This window comes from Engystomops pustulosus, chromosome 5, assembly GCF_040894005.1.
Source record: "Engystomops pustulosus chromosome 5, aEngPut4.maternal, whole genome shotgun sequence".
In the NCBI taxonomy this organism is placed as follows: domain Eukaryota; kingdom Metazoa; phylum Chordata; class Amphibia; order Anura; family Leptodactylidae; genus Engystomops; species Engystomops pustulosus.
In genome coordinates, this window is record NC_092415.1 from 64,263,870 (window position 1) to 64,287,552 (window position 23,683).

Consider the following 23,683-nt stretch of genomic DNA (forward strand, 5'->3'; position numbering starts at 1 on the left):
ACTCATGTGGCTATCTCAGACACTTAATATAGACATTGAATGGAGTGGCAGGACACATGTATAACCTACAGGGCCCCCATTATCATGATCGGTGGGGGTCCAAACAGTTGAACTACCACTAATCAGATTTATATACCCTATCCTATGGATAAGGGGAAACAAATATAAAAATTAAAAGAACAACCCATTTAAACGGGGGTTCATATAACTAGATCATCTATCATCATAGGAGATCAAAAACTACATCAAAAGGTTGGGTCTAAGAATCTGTGTGCAGTGCAATAACTGTAATATTTCTTGTACTGTATATGTGTGTATATGTGTGTATATGTGTTTTCAATATAATGATTAAGTGATAGAATAAGTTGGAGTTGATGGAGGTGGTAAAAAGGTACATGGAAGCAAATGGAAGCAAAGCCAAAAATTCAAACATTTTGCTTTGAGATGCTGATAATGTCAGTAACAATTGGAGTGTCAGGGGGTGCGACCAGGCCCGGAGATGTAGGGGTATTACAGAAGGAAAGAAAATCAATCATATGCGTATACCATCTGCATAGAATTCATTACAATACCTGTGCTGACAAAGACATGTCTGTACTTTCTGCCTGTGCACACTGTATGATGTCATCAGGCGTCACCACCGTCAGGCAGAGTGCACACACATGGACATGCCTGCTGCTACATGGGAAAAGAGATGTGGAGCTGAGAGATTGCTGGAGCGCTGGAGGTATTTTTCTTTTTATATGATGAGGGGCTCATCTGCTGCTTTTGACATTTTATTATTAAGGGGGCTTCTGAACATTTACTGGGGGTAGACTGTCACCAAGGGTCTACTTAACACCATTTGTAAGGGGGCTGCTATGGACATTTCATTATTAAGGTGGGCTGCTGGTGTAGACATTTCATTAATAAAAGCTGCTGGACAGTACAGACAGTCCCCTATTTAAGAAAACCCGACTTACATACGACTCCTAGTTACAAACAGACCTCTGGATGTTGGCAATTTACTATTCTTTAGCCTTAGGCTACAATAAACAGCTATACCAGTTATCAGAGGTGTCTGCAATGAAGCTTTAGTGTTATTCCAGGTTCTTATGACAATTCAACATTTTTAAAATGTCACAAAGACCCCAAAAAATTTGGCTGGGGCTACAATTGTAAAATATACAGATCCGACTTACATACAAATTTAACTTAAGAAAAAACCTACCGGTCCTATCTTGTACGTAACCCTGTCTGTATATTAATATGCTGTCTGTATATTAATAAGGGGGGCTGCTGTTGTACAGTACATTTGAGGTGCATGAGTGTGGTTCTGTGAGTATATCTCTGTGTAGCATATATCTGTATCTCAAGTGTAATGTACAGAGCAGGGTGGCAGTGATTTAGGAATATGGTGCCCCAATCCAAAGTTCTCATGAGATCTTCACACTACCGGCTTCCACTTTGGTGCAATGAAGCATTTCAAGTCTACCTTTACAGTCAACTAAAATCTGGTTTATGCAATTGCAGGTTGTTATTTTTGTATATTCATATATATGGTAGGTAGCCACATTGTCACGCACTGGGGTGCAGGGAGAGTCTCTGAGGGCAGAGTCTGTGGACCCACTGGACCACCGCGGGAGTTGGTATGGGACCCACGGTGGCGGTCAAGGCAATGGATACAGAAAATAGTCACAACTTGAGATGACCGCAGGACCGCAGAGGAGTACTGGAAATGCTGGTATGGAATGAAGACACTGCTAGGCGGGAACCCGGGAAGGCTTGGCAGAAGCACAGGAAGGCAAAAGGTCACCGCTGGGCTGGAACCCACAGGACGCCACAGCAGGAGCACAGTTGTACAGGAACGGACCACAGGATACGGACTGCAGTAGATGGAGCACAGGACTCTTACCACAGGCTATGGACCACTGGATACGGACCACAGGACACGGGCCACAGGATATGGACCTCCGGACACGGACCACAGGCTACGGACCACCAAACACGGACCACAGGATACAGACCACCGGACACGGACCATAGGATACGAACCACAGCATACGGACCACCGGACATGGACCACAGGATACGGACTACCAGACACAGACCACAGGATATGGACCACCGGACACGGACCACAGGATACGGACCACCGGACACGAACCACAGGATACGGACCACCAGACACAGACCACAGGATATGGACCACCAGACACACTCAGGGACGGGACCTCGGAATACACACAGGAACGGGACCTCGGAATACACACAGGAACGGGATCTTGGGATACACACAGGAACGGGACCTCGGGATACACAGGAGGCTTTCACTTCAGTGGGAAGACTTGAAGATCCGGCCAGGAGTTAAGGAAACCGCCGAGTCCTCAACAAGCAGTAAGGCCGGAGGCTGAAATGGCTCTTGGAAAACCGGAGCAGCACTGTTAAGCTGTGGAGGCAGGGATGGCTCTTGGGAAGCCGGAACAGTACTGGAAAGCTGTGGAGGCAAGAGCAGTCCTTGGAAAGCAGAGACAGCTTTGGGTAGCTGCGAAGGCTGAAATGGCTCTTGGAAGACCGGAGCAGCACTGGGAATTTGCGGAGGCAGGAGCGGGTCTTGGCACATTGGAGACTGGAGTGGGTTGGGGAAGGCCGGAGACTCTGAAGCAGCTTCTGGGAGAGCCGGAGACTCTGGAGCAGCTTCTGGGAGAGCCAGAGACTCTGGAGCGGCTTCTGGGAGAGCCAGAGACTCTGGAGCGGCTTCTGGGAGAGCCGGAGACTCTGGAGCGGCTTTGGGGAGAGCCGGAGACTCTGGAGCTGCTTCTGGGAGAGCCGGAGACTCTGGAGCGGCTTCTGGGAGAGCCAGAGACTTTGGAGCGGCTTCTGGGAGAGCCAGAGACTTTGGAGCGGCTTCTGGGAGAGCCGGAGACTCTGGTTGCTTTTGGAACACTGCAGCCAAGCGAGGGCGACGTGGAAGCCGGGCTTGAGACTGCTGGGAGTCAGGCAGCTGTTGATGCAAGACAACAGGCTGGGAAGGCTTTAGGGAAAGCAGAGCCTGCATTTGCTGGGAGTCAAGCAGCTGTAGAAGCACGGAGGCACTCTGCTTAATTGTTTCCCCCCAAAAAAGAGCTGCTTGGACTGCTGGGCAAGTAATCCAGAAAAATTGTCCAAAAGCAAATGTGAGTCCTTTGCAAAGTCCATGGCTTTAGCAGGATACAAGACCTTGGCGGAGTTCATGGCCTTAGCAGGGACCATGGCTGGATCTTACTGTCACGCACGGGGGTGCGGGGAGAGTCTCTGAGGGCAGAGTCTGTGGACCCACTGGACCACCGAGCGGGTTGGTATGGGACCCACGGTGGCAGCCAAGGCAATGGATGCAGAAAATAGTCACAACTTGAGATGACCGCAGGACCGCAGAGGAGTACTGGAAACGGAATGGTGCGGAATGAAGACACCGCTGGGTGGGAACCCGGGAAGGCTTGGCAGAAGCACAGGAAGGCAGAAGGTCACCGCTGGGCTGGAACCCACAGGACGGCACAGCAGGAGCACAGTCATACCGGACACGGAACACAGGATATGGACCACAGGAGACGGACCACAGGCTACGGACCACCGGACACGGAACACAGGATATGGACCACAGGAGACGGACCACAGGATACGGACCACCGGCCACGGACCCCCGGACACGGACCACAGGATACGGACCACCGGACACACTCAGGGACGGGACCTCGGAATACACACAGGAACGGGACCTCGGGATACACACAGGAATGGGACCTTGGGATACACAGGAGGCTTTCACTTCACTGGGAAGACTTGAAGATCCAGGAAGTGACCAGCGCCAATGGGAAGGACGCTGGCCCTTTAAGTTCAGGGAAGAGAGCGCGCACACGCCCTGGGAGCGGGAGCACGCAGCCTGGAGGCAGGAGGCATGCAGACTGAAAGCTGGGACCCAGAGCACAGACAGGATCCAGAAGAGGTAAGTGAGGGCAGGGGGACGGGGACCGGCAGACAGTGGAGCACGGGTGTACCCGCGATCCGAGACATGGATCGCGGGAGCACCCGTGACACACATGACAATAAAATATGGAGCATTTTGAAAATATGAAAAAATGTTTAGTTTAGTTTCTGGTAAGACATTCCCTTAAACAAGAAAGTTAAAATAGTTTTTCCAACACCTCTTACTCATTTTCAGTCATTCTGAGAGCTGTAAATGCTCAGTTTGAGAAAGGAGGATTAACATATGTGGTGTTACTTTTGTTTGGTCTCACCTAATAAAAGATTTTGTGTGATTCATTCTTGGATTGTGTTTTAGTTTAGAGTCTAGATTTTTTGCTCCAAATGTAGAACATTTCCAGTTTATCAGAATATCAGGTTAGTGGACATTCAACACACACTGTAAAAACAAAAACTATATAAAACTCTGTAGATTTCGGAGGATTTTTCTAGTGATTTGATGAGCCACTGCCATGATCCATCAGAGAATCAAGGAAATTCAGCTCACCTGGACACACTGTTCTTTACAGACGTTAGAGATTGATGAATATTGTAAGAGATGTCAAATAGAACTTGCTAGCTGGGATCATATGTGAAGGAGATGTAGTCGGATTCATAGTTTTTGGAAAAAAAGTTGCAGTAGTGTTTAAGTTGAAGAAATCTCTTGAGGTAGACACTAATTCTGGGGCACACTGAAGTAAAAGGAAGTAGAGAACAAAAATGTATGGTATACAATTTGTCGTTTGCTGCAAGATAAGTTATAGCTAGGAAATGGGTGTCAGTAAAACCCCCTACTATTGAGGAGAGAAATTTTGTTACTCATATTGGTATGTACGAAAGGGCAGATAAAACAATAAACAAAAAATGGGTACTTTGTGGGATATATGGCTAAATCAATCAAACAAAGAAAGAGGGACTGGGATACAGTGGGAGAGTTTGGGTTTTTTTTTTCCTTGCAGCCCTCAGGGGTGGGAGTGGGTTAGGAATTTTTTTGTTGTAAATAATAAGAGTGGATTTTTGTTAAAAAAATGAATTGCAAGAATTTAAGATAATGTATATATATTAAGATCACGGCACTGTTTGTATATTTTTTATCTTTTCCACTCTTAAAAAAACATAAGAGACACTGTGCATGGACCTGCTTTTTGAGCTGGACAGTTCTGTCTGTGTGTGAATATGTCTTCACTGTCATGATGATCTACAGAACTGATTGCTTGTAGCTACTTCCTCTACTATGGTAGGGGTCCCCATCTCTGGCATGCATAAATCAGTAAACCCATTAACATATTTTCAACAACTAATGAGTGAATTAATAAGGCGATTTAGGGAAATTAATGGGTAAATAGGAACCCTTTTAGTTGGCTTAGACATGGGCAAAAAGAAGCTTCTATGAAAACATTCTGGGGCCAGCGTGGACCCCCTCTATAGCCTAGGCTCTTGCACAGCTACCTCCTTTCCACAGTTGAGCTGAACAGAGAATTTGCTATGCATGAGAGCCATTCTCCATCCAGTCTTATGGGAATGAGGAAAATAGTTATATACTCAGCTATTTTTGTTGTTCCTGAAGACTTGAAAGGAAGACGGCTGTGCGTGCTTGACAAACTCTCCATTTGGCCAGGCTGTAGGAGTGGGGTTTGTGAACCCCCATTTTTGGCATGAGTGTAACTAGCACCTATCACATATATATGACATATCCTTTCTATCAAGTCGAGGCTCAGTGAGGTATCAGCTTATGCAGAGAGGAGAGGAATGAGTCCCAGCAGCTAGTCCTCATGCACTGCAAACTATTGACTATCCTCACATCTCGCATCATAACTTATTATTTTCTAAAATGAGCTCAATTTGTATGGCAATATAATGAGTTACCTACTACTCATTCTTTTATATTAAAAGCTTTCCTTCAAGAGCTGTAACACAAGAATTGCATGGAAGACATTGATATTGATGGTTGCCCACAAAACATATGGACAAGCCTACTTTAGACTCCCAAGAACTTTAGATATGGCCAATTTAACAAAATGTAACTTCCATTTGTAAAATTAAAATCTAATACAATGTTTTAAACATATATTTCCACTCCCAGGACATCTTTGGCTATGTGATGTCATGTTAGTGGCAAAATGTGGTTACACCCTGATGGTATAATTCATTTACTCTTTGGGCAAAGATTCAACATAGGATTATATTTCAATATATCAGGTGATGCGGGATGAGATAATTGTATGATCTAGAACTGAAATTGGATTGCTCTACCCTTCAGGAGAAAGAATTCTTGGCTTCCTTTAAATATTATTATATTACATCACTAAAAGGCGTCCTTCGACCCTCAGGGGCCACTCGTAAGCTTTCCTTCTGAAATCATTTCTTTGGCTCTCCCTTAAATCCTACTTTATGTCCTTTTACAAGCAGAGGAATGTGACAGATGTAGAAATACAAGTTGATCTTTACTTTGTGTCTGCCAAAAGTTTCTTAATGTTGACCTGAAGTTTATGCAGCATTTGCTTGTTTAACTAGTATGTCCGTGATAGAGACCTTTAACTTCATCACGGCTCTCAGGGGTTACCTGCAACAAGCAAACTGTGGTAAGTTCTCTACCAGCTAGGTACAAGCTCCATGATAGCTGTCGTAATATAACAGCACAACTGTTACATCTGTGTCAGGGTCCTTGGCGTTCAAACTATCAGGCTGAGAAGACACTGAATATCATCCAGAGTTTCCCTTATGGAGAGTCTCATCTGGTTCATTTCAGTCTGCAATCTGAACAGTAAGCTAGTGGCTGCACTTCTGTAAAACAACCTCGCCAGGCTCTTTGCAAACCTTTCTCTGAACCATCAAGGGGTAACATGCTCACACTCTCAGAGCTTTGCCCCTCTCACCTGGAGCAGATGCCATACCCTGTGTGTTCTTTGCTGGTTAAAGTTTCTTTGCTAGCTCTATGTCTCCGCTGTTATTTCCTTTCTCCTCTATTTATGGTTTCTGAAATTTGGCTCTCAGACCTGACAATTTTTTTGTATCTGTGCTTAGTTAACTATCTCTGTTGTGACTCCCCAAACATTTTAAATGTGGTGAAATTGGCAAAAAATTTATTTGAGCCATTTTATTTTAGGCTCTGTATTTACATCTTTCACTTTTTGTTCCAAATGACACCTCCTCTTTTTTACTTTATTTGCTACAATCATGGGGATACAAAATGTTTTAATAGATTTAAAAAATGAGAATTTGCTGTACAAATGTATACTTGACATGTTTCTGATTTTTTGTTTACTGTATATACTCAAGTATAAGCCAAGTTATTCAGCACAAAAATGTGCTGAAAACTCCTACCTCGGCTTATACTTGAGTCAAGAAAAACAAAACAAAAAGTGTACTCACCTTCCAACGCCTCCGGGCAGGTCCTCTTCAATCCATCGTGACTCTGCCACCAGCTCTGTGTTACTGCACAGTCTGTCACACGCTGACGTTCTACTACATGTGCCGGCACATACTATTAACTGTAACGGACCATGCGGGAACACAGAGCCGATACCGGAGTCACAAGGGATAAAAGAGGGCCTGCCGGGTGTGGAGGGTGGGGGAGTGTTAAAATTTGGGGTCTTGGCTTTTACTCGGGTATAAATGGTATTTAATTATTATCTATTTTAGGGGAAGGGGGTGATTTAAACTTTTAGGTCTTCATTATTTTTTTTAACTTTTTTGTACCATATTTTAGGCCTTGGATTGCATTGCTTTAGTAAGAAAAAGCAGCCCTTACACTTCTGACTCTTTGTCTAGTTATCTTTTGGCTAACATTTAGGGTTACCTTCGGGTAACTGCTTTGGAGATCTCTTTGAAGTTTTAAATACTTTTCATATATTGGCTAATGAAGTCATTTCACTAGCAGTAAATTAATATCCAGGAGCAGTACATATCCTCTTAAGCACTTTAGCACATATTTCTACTGCGCTATATATTTATAGAGACATCTGCTGTACATAATGTGCAAATCATCAATCCTGATCAGATACTTGCCAGGTCAAACATCTTTGTGTACTGTTCAAGCCAAGTCTGTTTAAAATTCAAGAGTACTTTATATAATCCAAACATATGCACATTTACTCCTCGCTGTGTCCTGAACACATATATCACTGTGTAACCCTGCAGCAGATTTATCTCTTCTTACCCTTGCAATGAATTGTACTAATATTTTTGTAACAACAATGTGACACGTTTCTCTCTTCTTAGACGAAGGTTACAATCATTTGTATCAATCTCTCTAGAACTTCACAAATCTGCAAAACTACAAATCTCAGGATCTCCTGAATCTCCGATTTCCACCCTATATGTGCTCATTCAAATGGGCCATTTTCTATATCTGTATACAAATATGGTAATTCATCTGTTTTCTCAGTTGTTTGTTCGTGTTTATTATAGATCCTGCAATATTTTAGTCGATACTGAGGTTTTAGTTTTTTCCTTTACCTTAGGCGTTTTACTACATCTATGAAGAGTCATGCACAGTTTTTACAGTAACGATTTTGTCCATCTGTGGGCCAGTAACTGCACTCGTAACCTTAGTGCAGGGGTGGGCATTTAATTTTGCCATGGGGCCACATGAGAAATTGGAATGGTTTTAGAGGGCCAGACTTATATACTGAACTCAGGTCTACGCAATACCTATATACTGTATTCAGTATGAAAAACCTATCCTTATATAAGAAAAACAGTAACTAAAGCAGTACAATAAAATTTATGAAGAACCTAATTGCAACATTATTTAATAACGGGGATGAGAGCTCAACTTTTCCAATGAGTTCTTACGGACCGGTCAGATATAGGCCTCATGCACACAAATGTATAAAACAGCCGTATATATACACCCATAAATATGTGCAGCCATATTGTGCAACTTGCCGTACCGTGCTGTGAGTGAGAAATAAAAAAATATAGATTGTGTTAAATTTTCTCATGTATTTCTGTTCTGTACCTCCCGTAGAAGTCTAGGGGAACATATAAAATGCGGGCTGCATACTTGCTGCATACACTTGTGCACCATATGCTGTTGTGTATACGTGCAGTATCCATGGAGATGAGAACCAGTGGGAAGTGCATTTTGCCAGCCAGCCAACAGTCAGCCAGCCATCATTTGCCAGCCTACTGTATTTTATACAGATAAAGTATGTATACAGTGCCATACGTGCTCATACGGGTGAAAAGTGTCTTGTATTTATGGCCAAAATACTGCTGCATATACAGAACAGGAAAAACATATGGTCGCCCGCATGAGGCCATAGTTAGAGGGTCCCTGGTCCATACAATGCCCAGGTCTGCCTTAGAGGGATGGATAAAAAAATAACAAACCTTAGTTCGCTCCTTAGTGCTGTTCATTTTTTCAGGACATAGTTCCTTTGTGAAATCATTAATCGGGTATACATAAATAAACTTGTTTTAATACATGTGGATGGCTTTTCAATGTAACATCAGGTACAGACCAAACATTTGGACAAACCTTCTCATTCAAAGAGTTTTCTGTATTTTCATGACAAAAAAATTGTAGATCAGAACTATGTAGGCATCAGAACTATGAATTAACACATGTGGAATTATATATTATATATACTTAATGTATATATAATGTCTTATATTCTAGGTTCTTCAAAGTAGCCACTTTTTGCTTTCATTACTGCTTTGTGCACTCTTGACATTCTCTTGACGAGCTTCAAGAGGTAGTCACCTGAAATTGTCTTCTAACAGTCTTGAAGGAGACTTTCAAAGTTTTCCCAATTTTTCAGACTGACTGTCCTTCATTTCTTAAAGTAGTGATGGCCACTCATTTTCTTTACTTAGCTGCGTTTTTCTAGCCATAATTAAAATTCAAACAATATATTCAGTAGGACTGTAAATCCACCTGACTTTTGCACAACACTACTGATGGTCCCAACCCAATTTATAAGGCAAGAAATCTCACCTATTAAACTTGACATAACTGTGATGTGAAAACCTTTTCTGGTGACCAGGGCTGGATTAACGTTAGTGGGGGCCCCTTGGTGCAAAACCCGGTGAGGGCCTCCATTGAATTTAGTCCAGACAGGAAACAGCAATAGCTATATACAGCCCCCCAGCAATCACTGTATACATCTCCCCCAGCAATCACTATATACAGCTCCCCAGCAATCGCTGTATACAACCCCCACCCCCAGTAATCACTATATACAGCCCCCCCAAAACGTATATACAGCCCCTAGTAATCACTATATACAGTCCCACAGCAATAAATATATAAAGTCTCCCAGCAATCACTATTTACATCCCCCCAGCAATCAATGTATACAGACCCCCCAGTAATCACTATATACAGCCCCACAGCAATAAATATATACAGTCTTCCAGCAATCACTATACAGGCCCTGGCAATCACTATATACAGCCCTCCAGCAAGAAAAATATTTAGCCCCCCAAGCAATCATTATATACAGCTCCCCAGCAATCATTATATACAGCCCCTCTACCCCCAGAAATCCCTATATAAAGCCCCTCAGCAATCACTGTATGCAGCGCCAGCAATCACTGTATACAGCCCCCCCAGCAATCACTATATACAGCCCCCCAGCAATCACTATTTACAGTCCCCCAGCAATCACTCTATACAGCCCCCCAGCAATAACTATATACAGCGCCCTAGCAATCACTATATACAGATTTCCATCAATCACTATATACAGCCCCCAGCAATCACTATATACAGCCCCCAACAATCACCATATACAGCCCCCCAGCAATAAATATATACAGCCCCCTAACAATAGCTAACTATATACACCCCCTCCACCCCCAGCAATAACTATATACAGCCAAAAAGCTAGCAAGCGCTTCCTGTGTCACAGGCGCTATTCAGGACATCCTGCGCTGCGCTGAACAATGCAAGTACTATTGTTAGTAGTAGCCAGTGAAGCAGTCTGGGAGGATGTGCCCACACTGTAAACCACCATTGATGGGGGCCCTCCATAGAAGCAAAGTGGTGGGGGCCTCATGGTGCACACCCCGGGAGCCCCTCCCATGATCTGGCCCTGCTGGTGACAGCTGGTGGTTACGTTGAAGAATCTAAAATACATAAGGTATTTTCAGTTGTTTCACACTTTTTTCCACAAGTTTATTATAATTTTGATGCCTTCAGTGTGAATCTACCATTTTTCTAGTCCCGAAAATACAGAAAACTCTTTGAATGAGAAGGTATGTCCAAACTGTTGGTCTGTATTATATATAAATGGTATTTATATAATTATATGCTTTAAAACAAAAAAGAAAACGAAGAGAGAAAGTATGTGCAAAAAGATACAAAAACTCTTTATTTCATAAACAAACTAGTGAACAACAAAACATATCTCAAAAATTGTAAAAAAACACTTAAAAAGTACCATAGTACCCCAAAGCAGACCCCTGTACAGAAACATGATAAGTCTGTGCACCAACTACTTCACTTCAATACAATAGTATAAGAATCACATTTCCTCTCCATAAATGTAAAACCTTGTGAAATATGAAACTCTGCCTTGTCCATACCCACATGTGCAAGTACACAGTGTAACAGAAAGTTACCGTATCAGTTGAAATCTACTCAGGGGGAACTAATGGCACATCCTAAATTGTGATACATATGCCATAGTTGCATGAAATCAACCTCTGCATATACCAAGTGGCTTGATATATAAAGATAATGCTAAAATGTGAGTGAAGTATTAACAAGAATTTTTTTTCCTTTTTTTTTTTTTTGCAATGCTTACACTATATAAATGAAATGACCATATCATGTGTTTATTGAAATATTTTTGATTCCTTATTTTGTTCCTCTACGTTTTGACCCAGTTCATGTAGGGCGTATTGACTGACTTCATCCGATCTGTTATCCTGTGTTGACATGCTGCTCTGAGTTCTCTTACAAAGAGTCTTTCACTGTTTAGGAAATCCACATTCTTCTCATAACAGGCTGGTGTTGCTTGCATTGGAGTCTAGTTTTTAGAATAAATCATTGTCTTTTGGTGTATAGTCAGTCTTTTATGACTATTTATACTGTACAAGTACTTTTGTCCAAACTGATTAGCGGCTGAAGTAGCAGGCACTCCTCTGCACATTATTAGTAACCCAAGGCAAACACTGCATACCATGCGGACTATTAATCATTCCTAAGTGCTATATGCTGTGCAAGTGCAAAGGGGACAAAGTGTTAAGCCCTAATGTCATGTTTTCCAGAGATGTTGGGGGGATTTTAAGGATGTTTTGTTATATAATTACAAATGTCCCATAATTACTAATTGAAACAGAATGATCCTGTTTTCTTTCATTTTTGGAACATTTATTAAAAAAATCTGCATGCAATTTGGTTCTGTGATGATATAACCTCATTACTGGCCTTAGCAGAGCTTGACTGTAATGCTACACTTACTATGTACTGAATGCTAAAACACACAGCGGGGAATGCCTACGCAAGCAAGCGACACATGATGCTGGTGATGGTGCACACTCTGAATTTTATTCTCCATTAAAAGCAGAAGTGTTATGGGATAGTTGTCATTGGGTAAGGTCTTTATATTATCATTTTATATAAACATTGGGGGGGTAGCGATTTATCACATTTTTGGCTTTCCTTTTAGTGTATTTTTTTTTTTTTTGCAGTTATCTTGGCACGGTGTCAGAGAAGTGGTGTTTTTTTTGCTTAAGACTCTCCCTGCAAAGTTCGATGTGCAGTGTGTTAGCCTGTGTTGTGCCTTATTTAACACTAGAATCCAGATGTTAAAGTCCTTAAAACAGTTGTCCAATTTCTAGACCTCTTCTTGCTGTCCTGCTATAGACTTCTTCCAGTGGATAGACATCTGTCTATGGTCTTGTCTAACTTTTCCTTATTTCTTTAAAGTGGACATCCCTTTTAAATTCTCACATGGCTCTACAAAGAGTTGCTTTGGCTCGATCTGCATGTGTATTTTTACTGAAATGCATGCAATCGGGAATGATTACCACATCGTTTGCATAGTTTACATGCAAAATACATGGTGCCTGTTAATGATCGCATGCGTTTCAGTTGGAATGCATATGTGATCGGTATGTCCCTACAAGTTGTGACAAATTAATAGATTTGTTGCAATCTGCTCTTATATGTAAATGGCTTTATATATTTTAAGAACTTTTTGAAGGTAAATGTTAAAAAAAACTCAATGCAACTTATTTGCTACCAAAATGAAGTCAGAAAAAGTTGTATTATAGTATTACACTGTATTATGTGAAGGAGGATCGCGCAGTCCCGGGGCTGTGATTGGAACCACGGACCCCCCCCCCCCCCGGTAAGCACTGCGGGGGGGGGTCCGATTCCAGCTAAATGCCACTGACACGCCGCGGTCAGCGCGACCGCGGCGTGTCAGGGGTTAACACCCGAGATCGGAGGAATCTCCGATCACGGGTGTTAGAAGCAGGTGTCGGCTATAATATATAGCCGACACTCACAGCTTCTGCCGCCGGCTCCGTTCAGGAGCCGGCGCTAGAAGCTTGACGTACTATTACTGCATTTTGCGGGAACACACCTCCCGCCATGCAGTAATAGTACGTCAAATGTCAGGAAGGGGTTAAGGGCTCTTTCACATTGGTGTTGATATTTAGCTTCAGTTGTGCCTCCGTTCCATTTTGTCTCTGTTGTGTCTCAGTTATTCTCCGTTCTTGTACCTCTTTTGTCTCCGTGTCCGCAAAAAAACCTGAAAGTTGAACATAGCTTTGAAAACATCATACCAGTGAAAAAAGGGTTGTTTCATCCGTTTTTAGCAGACCCATAGACTTCTATTGCCTTCCTTAATCCACATCAGTGAAAAGAATAGGACATATGTCATAATGTTTTCCAAGGAGAATGTATCAGTGAAAATCCAAGCCAATGTGAAATCAATGGCTTTGTGAGGACTCCGTGGAAATCACTGAGCCACGGACGTGAAAAATAACACCAATGTGAAAGAGTCCTAAAGAAGATCTGTTATATCACATGGCAAGTTTCAGCAATTACTTCCATTTCCCATTAAACGGTAATTTTTGATCCCCTTTTGCTTATAACAGTTTTGTGCTGTTATCCTTCATGTAAATATACGTATAAATTTACAACCAGGTGTTAACTTTCCCCTTGATAAAATGTACCTTTATGTAGTAACAAGACATATAATAGTGGAGTACAACTCCAAAGAAAAGTAACAACCCCAATGCATTGTTTATTAATGTGGAATATCGGGGAAAACTATTAAAATATGTGCAACATCCCAGCCAATGTGCATGGCAGAGGAGTAGTTGCGAATAAGCCCCTTGTACATATAGAGGTAATTATGCAGCAGTAGATACTGCCTGGATAGGCAAGGGTTAATCTTATTTAATATTATCATCCTCTAATGTTCCACCTTTGTAATTGGAGTGTGACTGGAGAGTGAGATCACCTGACCAGGGATTAACAAAACCCTTAGTCAGGGGAGGAGTTAGCTCTCTTGAGGCCCAGCTCTTGACTGAGGAGCACCACCTCAGAGCACAAGATCTTCCTAGGCCTCAGCACATCAACTACACACTGAGTGACAGAGACAGCGTGTGCCTCACACCTCAGGTGAGCTCTCACAGAACTACCAGGATGCTTCCAGCATTGGACACAGCTACGTCCCAGCTTGCAAATATCTATGTTTCCTGGTGGGAACAAGAATACATTTATTCTGATAACAATTAGAGATGAGCGAACACTAAAATGCTCGGGTACTCGTTATTCGAGACGAACTTTTCCCGATGCTCGAGTGCTCGTCTCGAATAACGAACCCCATTGAAGTCAATGGGAGACTCGAGCATTTTTCAAGGGGACCAAGGCTCTGCACAGGGAAGCTTGGCCAAACACCTGGGAACCTCAGAAAAGGATGGAAACACCACGGAAATGGACAGGAAACAGCAGGGGCAGCATGCATGGATGCCTCTGAGGCTGCATAATCGCACCATTATGCCAAAATTATGGGCAACAGCATGGCCATGACAGAGTGACAGAATGAAGCTAGATAGCATCTAAAACATCCAATAATTGACCCTGACACTATAGGGGACGGCATGCAGAGGCAGCGGCAGCAGGCTAGAGAGTGTCATGGCGACATACCCTAAATGGACTCAGGCTTCAAACCAATGGGTGGCAGAGAGGAACCAAAGGAGGTGAGCAAGAAGCGCTCAAATAATATCGGTACATGATAAAAGTTTGCCAGTATATTTTGTGGATTACACAGCAGGGTGGCGACAAAGTTAACATGGAAGCCATGAAAACAACCCAAAATTCTGCCTGACACAGCTCGTTTGATAAGGGGACCATGTATGGAGGCAGTGAACTAGTAGTAGATTAAAGGTGCTGCAGTTAAAACTATGTTAGTTGGATCTTGGCATGGAGCTGGCGCTCCGCTGCCAGGCGAGCTTTCGCCAATCCAAGCCCCTGTCTATAGGCTACTCCCCAAACAGCACTTCTAAGAACCTTTTGTATAAGATCAAGTGTAGTAGCGTTCTTATAAGTTTAGGATATGGCGGGTGAGGGGAATGTAAACAGATGCGCAAGAAGCGCTGAAATAATATCCCTAAATGGTAAAAGTTTGCAAGTATATTTTGGGGATTACACAGCAGGGTGGCGACAAAGTTAACAACTTTGATGTGGAATGCCCTGTAATAGCTCTTGGGCGGTGTGCCTTTTATCGCCTAGGCTCAGCAGTTTCAGCACCGCCTGCTGTCGCTTAGCGACGGCACTGCTGCTGTGCCTAGAGCTACCGACTGATGGCGCCATGCCCACGGATGGTAATTCGGAGGAGGAGGAGGTGGAGGAGGGGTGGGAGGAGGTATAGTAGGCCTTTGAGACCTGGACCGAGGTAGGCCCCGCAATTCTCTGCGTCGGCAGTATATGACCAGCCCCAGGGTCAGACTCGGTCCCAGCCTGCACCAAGTTAAGTGTAGTAGCGTTCTTATAAGTTTGGGATATGGCGGGTGAGGGGAATGTAAACAGATGCGCAAGAAGCGCATGATGCGCATGGAGCTGGCGTTCCGCTGCCAGGCGAGCTTTCGCCAATCCAAGCCCCTGTCTCTAGGCTACTCCCCAAACAGCACTTCTAAGAACCTTTTGTATAAGATCAAGTGTAGTAGCGTTCTTATAAGTTTAGGATATGCCGGGTGAGGGGAATGTAAACAGATGCGCAAGAAGCGCTGAAATAATATCCCTAAATGGTAAAAGTTTGCCAGTATATTTTGTGGATAACACAGCAGGGTGGCGACAAAGTTAACAACTTTGATGTGGAATCCATGAAAACAACCCAAATTTCTGCCTGACACACCTCGTTTGATAAAGGGACGATGTATGGAGGCAGCTATATGGACGACTTTTGGAGGTAGCAATGGAGACAACGTGTGGAGGCTGCTATGGAGACAATTTCATTTGGATAGTGCCTGTATGTGGCAGTCCCAAACATTTTTCAAACCAGAGGAGCAGGTAGGTGGCCCTCCAGTAAAATGGGATAGATTGAGTGCCTGTATGTGGCAGTCCCAAAAATGTTTCAAACCAGAGGAGCAGGTAGGTGGCCCTCCAGTAAAATGGAATAGATTGAGTGCCTGTATGTGGCAGTCCCAAAAATTGTTCAAACCAGAGGAGCAGGTAGGTGGCCCTGCAGTAAAATGGAATAGATTGAGTGCCTGTATGTGGCAGTCCCAAAAATTGTTCAAACCAGAGGAGCAGGTAGGTGGCCCTCCAGTAAAATGGAATAGATTGAGTGCCTGTATGTGGCAGTCCCAAAAATTGTTCAAACCAGAGGAGCAGGTAGGTGGCCCTGCAGTAAAATGGAATAGATTGAGTGCCTGTATGTGGCAGTCCCAAAAATGTTTCAAACCAGAGGAGCAGGTAGGTGGCCCTGCAGTAAAATGGAATAGATTGAGTGCCTGTATGTGGCAGTCCCAAAAATTGTTCAAACCAGAGGAGCAGGTAGGTGGCCCTGCAGTAAAATGGAATAGATTGAGTGCCTGTATGTGGCAGTCCCAAAAATTGTTCAAACCAGAGGAGCAGGTAGGTGGCCCTCCAGTAAAATGGAATAGATTGAGTGCCTGTATGTGGCAGTCCCAAAAATTTTTTAAAACAGAGGACCGGGTAGGTGGCCCTCCAGAAAAATGGAATAGATTGAGTGCCTGTATGTGGCACTCACAAAAATTGTTTCAAACAGAGGACCGGGTAGGTGGCCCTCCAGAAAAATTAAATGCATGAAGTACTATAGCAAGAGCCAGTGGGCCCTGTCAAAAAATAGCCATTTTCCTCTGCTTTACTGTACAAAGAGGAGGAGAAGGAGGAAAATGAGGAGGAGGAGGAGGAGGAGTGGATCAATTATTCAGGTTGAGCTTCCTTCACCTGGTGGAGATTGGAAATTCTGAGAAATCCAGCCTTTATTCATTTTAATAAGCGTCAGCCTGTCAGCGCTGTCAGTCGACAGGCGTGTACGCTTATCGGTGATGATGCCACCAGCTGCACTGAAAACCCGCTCGGACAAGACGCTAGCGGCAGGGCAGGCAAGAACCTCCAAGGCGTACAGCGCCAGTTCGTGCCACATGTCCAGCTTTGAAACCCAGTAGTTGTAGGGAGCTGTGTGATCATTTAGGACGATGGTATGGTCAGCTACGTACTCCCTCACCATCTTTCTGTAAAGATCAGCCCTACTCTGCCGAGACTGGGGACAGGTGACAGTGTCTTGCTGGGGTGACATAAAGCTGGCAAAAGCCTTGTAAAGCGTACCCTTGCCAGTGCTGGACAAGCTGCCTGCTCGCCTACTCTCCCTCGCTACTTGTCCCGCAGAACTACGCACTCTGCCGCTAGCGCTGTCAGAAGGGAAATACTGTTTCAGCTTGTGCACCAGGGCCTGCTGGTATTCATGCATTCTCACACTCCTTTCCTCTCCAGGGATGAGAGTGGGAAGATTTTGCTTGTACCGTGGGTCCAGGAGAGTGAACACCCAGTAATCGGTGCTGGAATAAATTCTTTGAACGCGAGGGTCACGGGATAGGCAGCCTAGCATGAAATCTGCCATATGCGCCAGAGTACCAACGCGTAAGAATTCACTCCCCTCACTGGCCTGACTGTCCATTTCCTCCTCCTCCAACTCCTCCAACTCCTCTTCTTCTGCCCATACACGCTGAACAGTGAAGGACTCAACAATGGTCCCCTCTTGTGTCTCGCCAACATTCTCCTCCTCATCCTCCTCCACCTCCACCTCCTCCGATATGCGCTGAGAAACAGACCTCAGGGTGCTTTGGCTATCAACAAGGGAATATTCTTCCCCCGTCTCTTGTGACGAGCGCAAAGCTTCCGACTTCATGCTGACCAGAGAGTTTTTCAACAGGCCAAGCAGCGGGATGGTGAGGCTGATGATGGCGGCATCGCCACTGACCATCTGTGTTGACTCCTCAAAGTTACTCAGCACCTGACAGATATCAGACATCCACGTCCACTCCTCATTGTAGACTTGAGGAAGCTGACTGACCTGACTACCAGTTCTGGTGGAAGTTGACATCTGGCAGTCTACAATCGCTCTGCGCTGCTGGTAAACTCTGGATAACATGGTCAGTGTTGAATTCCACCTCGTGGGCACGTCGCACAACAGTCGGTGAGCGGGCAGTTGGAGGCGGCGCTGCGCTGCCCTGAGAGTGGCAGCATCTGGGCTGGACTTCCTGAAATGCGCACAGATGCGGCGCACCTTCGTGAGCAAATCAGACAGATTGGGGTATGTCTTGAGGAAACGCTGCACTATCAGATTTAACACATGGGCCAGGCATGGCACATGTGTCAGTCTGCCGAGTTGCAGAGCCGCCACCAGGTTACGGCCGTTGTCACACACAACCATTCCCGGCTTGAGGTTCAGCGGTGCCAGCCACAGATCAGTCTGCGCCGTGATGCCCTGTAATAGCTCTTGGGCGGTGTGCCTTTTGTCGCCTAGGCTCAGCAGTTTGAGCACCGCCTGCTGTCGCTTAGCGACGGCACTGCTGCTGTGCCTAGAGCTACCGACTGATGGCGCCGTGCCCACGGATGGTAGTTCGGAGGAGGAGGTGGAGGAGGGGTGGGAGGAGGAGGAGGCATAGTAGGCCTGAAACACCTGGACCGAGGTAGGCCCCGCAATCCTCGGCGTCGGCAGTATATGAGCAGCCCCAGGGTCAGACTCGGTCCCAGCCTCCACCAAGTTAACCCAATGTGCCGTCAGCGATATATAGTGGCCCTGCCCGGCAGCACTCGTCCACGTGTCCGTGGTCAGGTGGACCTTGTCAGAAACGGCGTTGGTCAGGGCACGGATGATGTTGTCTGACACGTGCTGGTGCAGGGCTGGGACGGCACATCGGGAAAAGTAGTGGCGGCTGGGGACCGAATACCGAGGGGCGGCCGCCGCCATGAGGTTGCGAAAGGCCTCGGTCTCTACTAGCCTATAGGGCAGCATCTCCAGGCTAAGCAATCTGGAGATGTGCACATTAAGGGCTTGGGCGTGCGGGTGGGTTGCACTATATTTGCGTTTCCGCTCCAGCGTCTGGGGTATGGAGAGCTGAACGCTGGTGGATGCTGTGGAGGATCGTGGAGGCGACGATGGGGTTTTTGTGCCAGGGTCCTGGGCAGGGGGCTGACTAGCAGCTGACACAGGGGAAGGAGCAGTGGTGTGCACGGCCGGAGGTGAACGGGCTTGTTGCCACTGAGTGGGGTGCTTAGCATTCATATGCCTGCGCATACTGGTGGTAGTTAAGCTAGTAGTGGTGGAACCCCTGCTGAGCCTGGTTTGGCAAATGTTGCACACCACAGTCCGTCGGTCATCCGGTGTTTCCTTAAAGAACCTCCACACTTCTGAAGATCTAGCCCTCGCCGCAAGAGCCCTCACCACGGGAGCTTCACTAGTTGACAGTGGCGCTGATGCACCAGCTCTGGCCCTGCCTCTCCGTCTGGCCCCACCACTGCCTCTTCCAACCTGTTCAGGTCGAGGACTCTCCTCCGTCTCAGAAGCACTGTGTTCACCCGGCCTCTCAACCCAGCTTGGGTCTGTCACCTCATCATCCTCCGATCCCTCAGTCTGCTCCCCCCTCGGACTTCCTGCCCTGACAACAACTTCCCCACTGTCTGACAACCGTGTCTCCTCATCGTCGGACACCTCTTTACACACTTCCACTACGTCAAGAAGGTCATCATCACCCACAGACTGTGACTGGTGGAAAACCTGGGCATCGGAAAATTGCTCAGCAGCAACCGGACAAGTGGTTTGTGACTGTGGGAAGGGTCCAGAAAACAGTTCCTCAGAGTATGCCGGTTCAAATGCCAAATTTTCCTGGGAGGGGGCAGACTGGGGGGGAGGAGGCTGAGGTGCAGGAGCTGGAGGAGTGGGGATTTCGGTGACATGGGTGGACTGCGTGGAAGACTGACTGGTGGTGGACAAATTGCTCGAAGCATTGTCAGCAATCCACGACATCACCTGTTCGCACTGTTCTGGCCTCAACAGTGCTCTACCACGAGTCCCAGTAACTTCAGACATGAACCTAGGGAGTGTAGCTCTGCGGCGTTCCCCTGCTCCCTCATCAGCAGGTGGTGTCTCACCCCGCCCAGGACCACGGCCTCTGACCCCTGCAGTAGTTGGACGCCCACGTCCCCGCCCTCGTCCTCTACCCCTAGCCCTCGGGTTAAACATTTTTAAAATGAGAGTTATAACTTTTTTTTTTTTTTTACTTCTTTTTGTTTTTTTTGGTGTTTTTTTGTGTTTTTTGTTTTTTTTTGAGTTTTTAAAACCAAACAATCCTATCCTATTGCTATGGCTATTTTCTAGCCAAGTATCAAAGGAAGCACACTACTATGCCAGATGAGATGACACTGAGTTATTGCCTAATAGAAATCCAACCCCTACTGAATTTTGCCACTTCGGCCTTTGCTATGGATATGTGCGCCACTAAGCGCAGAACACAGCGGTCGCAAGTCTCACTACAAATTGCTCAGAATTGGCAAGTACATGCACTGCAGAAACTACAGCCACCAGCAGATCAACCAGAAATCAAATATATAGAACGCTACTGTAGGCTTCAAGAAGCTGTTTGTATTCTCCTATGGCTATTTTCTAGCCAAGTATCAAAGGAAGCACACTACTATGCCAGATGAGATGACACTGAGTTATTGCCTAATAGAAATCCAACCCCTACTGAATTTTGCCACTTCGGCCTTTGCTATGGATATGTGCGCCACTAAGCGCAGAACACAGCGGTCGCAAGTCTCACTACAAATTGCTCAGAATTGGCAAGTACATGCACTGCAGAAACTACAGCCACCAGCAGATCAACCAGAAATCAAATATATAGAACGCTACTGTAGGCTTCAAGAAGCTGTTTGTATTCTCCTCTGGCTATTTTCTAGCCAAGTATCAAAGGAAGCACACTACTATGCCAGATGAGATGACACTGAGTTATTGCCTAATAGAAATCCAACCCCTACTGAATTTTCCCACTTCGGCCTTTGCTATGGATATGTGCGCCACTAAGCGCAGAACACAGCGGTCGCAAGTCTCACTACAAATTGCTCAGAATTGGCAAGTACATGCACTGCAGAAACTACAGCCACCAGCAGATCAACCAGAAATCAAATATATAGAACGCTACTGTAGGCTTCAAGAAGCTGTTTGTATTCTCCTATGGCTATTTTCTAGCCAAGTATCAAAGGAAGCACACTACTATGCCAGATGAGATGACACTGAGTTATTGCCTAATAGAAATCCAACCCCTACTGAATTTTCCCACTTCGGCCTTTGCTATGGATATGTGCGCCACTAAGCGCAGAACACAGCGGTCGCAAGTCTCACTACAAATTGCTCAGAATTGGCAAGTACATGCACTGCAGAAACTACAGCCACCAGCAGATCAACCAGAAATCAAATATATAGAACGCTACTGTAGGCTTCAAGAAGCTGTTTGTATTCTCCTCTGGCTATTTTCTAGCCAAGTATCAAAGGAAGCACACTACTATGCCAGATGAGATGACACTGAGTTATTGCCTAATAGAAATCCAACCCCTACTGAATTTTGCCACTTCGGCCTTTGCTATGGATATGTGCGCCACTAAGCGCAGAACACAGCGGTCGCAAGTCTCACTACAAATTGCTCAGAATTGGCAAGTACATGCACTGCAGAAACTACAGCCACCAGCAGATCAACCAGAAATCAAATATATAGAACGCTACTGTAGGCTTCAAGAAGCTGTTTGTATTCTCCTATGGCTATTTTCTAGCCAAGTATCAAAGGAAGCACACTACTATGCCAGATGAGATGACACTGAGTTATTGCCTAATAGAAATCCAACCCCTACTGAATTTTGCCACTTCGGCCTTTGCTATGGATATGTGCGCCACTAAGCGCAGAACACAGCGGTCGCAAGTCTCACTACAAATTGCTCAGAATTGGCAAGTACATGCACTGCAGAAACTACAGCCACCAGCAGATCAACCAGAAATCAAATATATAGAACGCTACTGTAGGCTTCAAGAAGCTGTTTGTATTCTCCTATGGCTATTTTCTAGCCAAGTATCAAAGGAAGCACACTACTATGCCAGATGAGATGACACTGAGTTATTGCCTAATAGAAATCCAACCCCTACTGAATTTTGCCACTTCGGCCTTTGCTATGGATATGTGCACCACTAAGCGCAGAACACAGCGGTCGCAAGTCTCACTACAAATTGCTCAGAATTGGCAAGTACATGCACTGCAGAAACTACAGCCACCAGCAGATCAACCAGAAATCAAATATATAGAACGCTACTGTAGGCTTCAAGAAGCTGTTTGTATTCTCCTATGGCTATTTTCTAGCCAAGTATCAAAGGAAGCACACTACTATGCCAGATGAGATGACACTGAGTTATTGCCTAATAGAAATCCAACCCCTACTGAATTTTCCCACTTCGGTCTTTGCTATGGATATGTGTGCCACTAAGAGCTAAACACAACGGTAGCAAGTCCCCCTGCTAATTCCTCACAAAATGGTAAAAGATGCAAATTAAAATAAAAAAAGTAGAACGTTATTGTAGCCCTAAGAAGGGCTGTTGGGTTCTTTGAGAATCACTCCTGCCTAACAGTAAGCTAATAGAACACCCTAACGCTTTCCCTGACCAGCAGCAGCTCTCTCCCTAGCGGCATCCAGAGACAGAATGATCCGAGCAGCGCGGCCAGCGGCTAGTCTATCCCAGGGTCACCTGATCTGGCCAGCCAACCACTGCTATCGACGTGTAAGGGTACCACGTCATGCTGGGTGGAGTGCAGAGTCTCCTGGCTTGTGATTGGCTCTGTTTCTGGCCGCCAAAAAGCAAAACGGCGGGAGCTGCCATTTTCTCGAGCGGGCGAAGTATTCGTCCGAGTAACGAGCAGTTTCGAGTACCCTAATGCTCGACCGAGCATCAAGCTCGGACGAGCATGTTCGCTCATCTCTAATAACAATCCTTTCCGAGATTACATTTATTTTTATGGAAGATACATAGATGATGGTCTGCTCATATGGAGGGGCTTGACCACATCTGTATCTGAATTTATCATGTATATCAATAATAACGATCATAATTTGGAGTTCACACATAATATAGGCACAAATGATATTGCTTTCCTTAATGTGACTCTGAAAGGAGATAACACCACGGGCAATATCGAGTCTGTACTATATCGCAAAGAAATTAGTGGTAAT

At 45.1% G+C, this 23,683-nt stretch overlaps 1 long non-coding RNA gene across 2 annotated transcripts in view; it reads left to right on the forward strand.

Annotated features, from left to right (window-relative positions):
- The first annotated feature begins 6,531 nt into the window (after positions 1–6,531).
- The window catches only part of LOC140134034 (uncharacterized), a 33,846-nt gene continuing 16,694 nt past the window's right edge, over positions 6,532–23,683 (forward strand). The window contains exon 1 of one of the 2 annotated variants that reach the window (XR_011856031.1): positions 6,532–6,560. This is a non-coding gene — a long non-coding RNA (uncharacterized lncRNA). Of the gene's footprint in view, positions 6,561–9,050; positions 9,132–23,683 lie in introns of those variants that run through there. The other variant, XR_011856030.1, reaches the window with a different exon arrangement.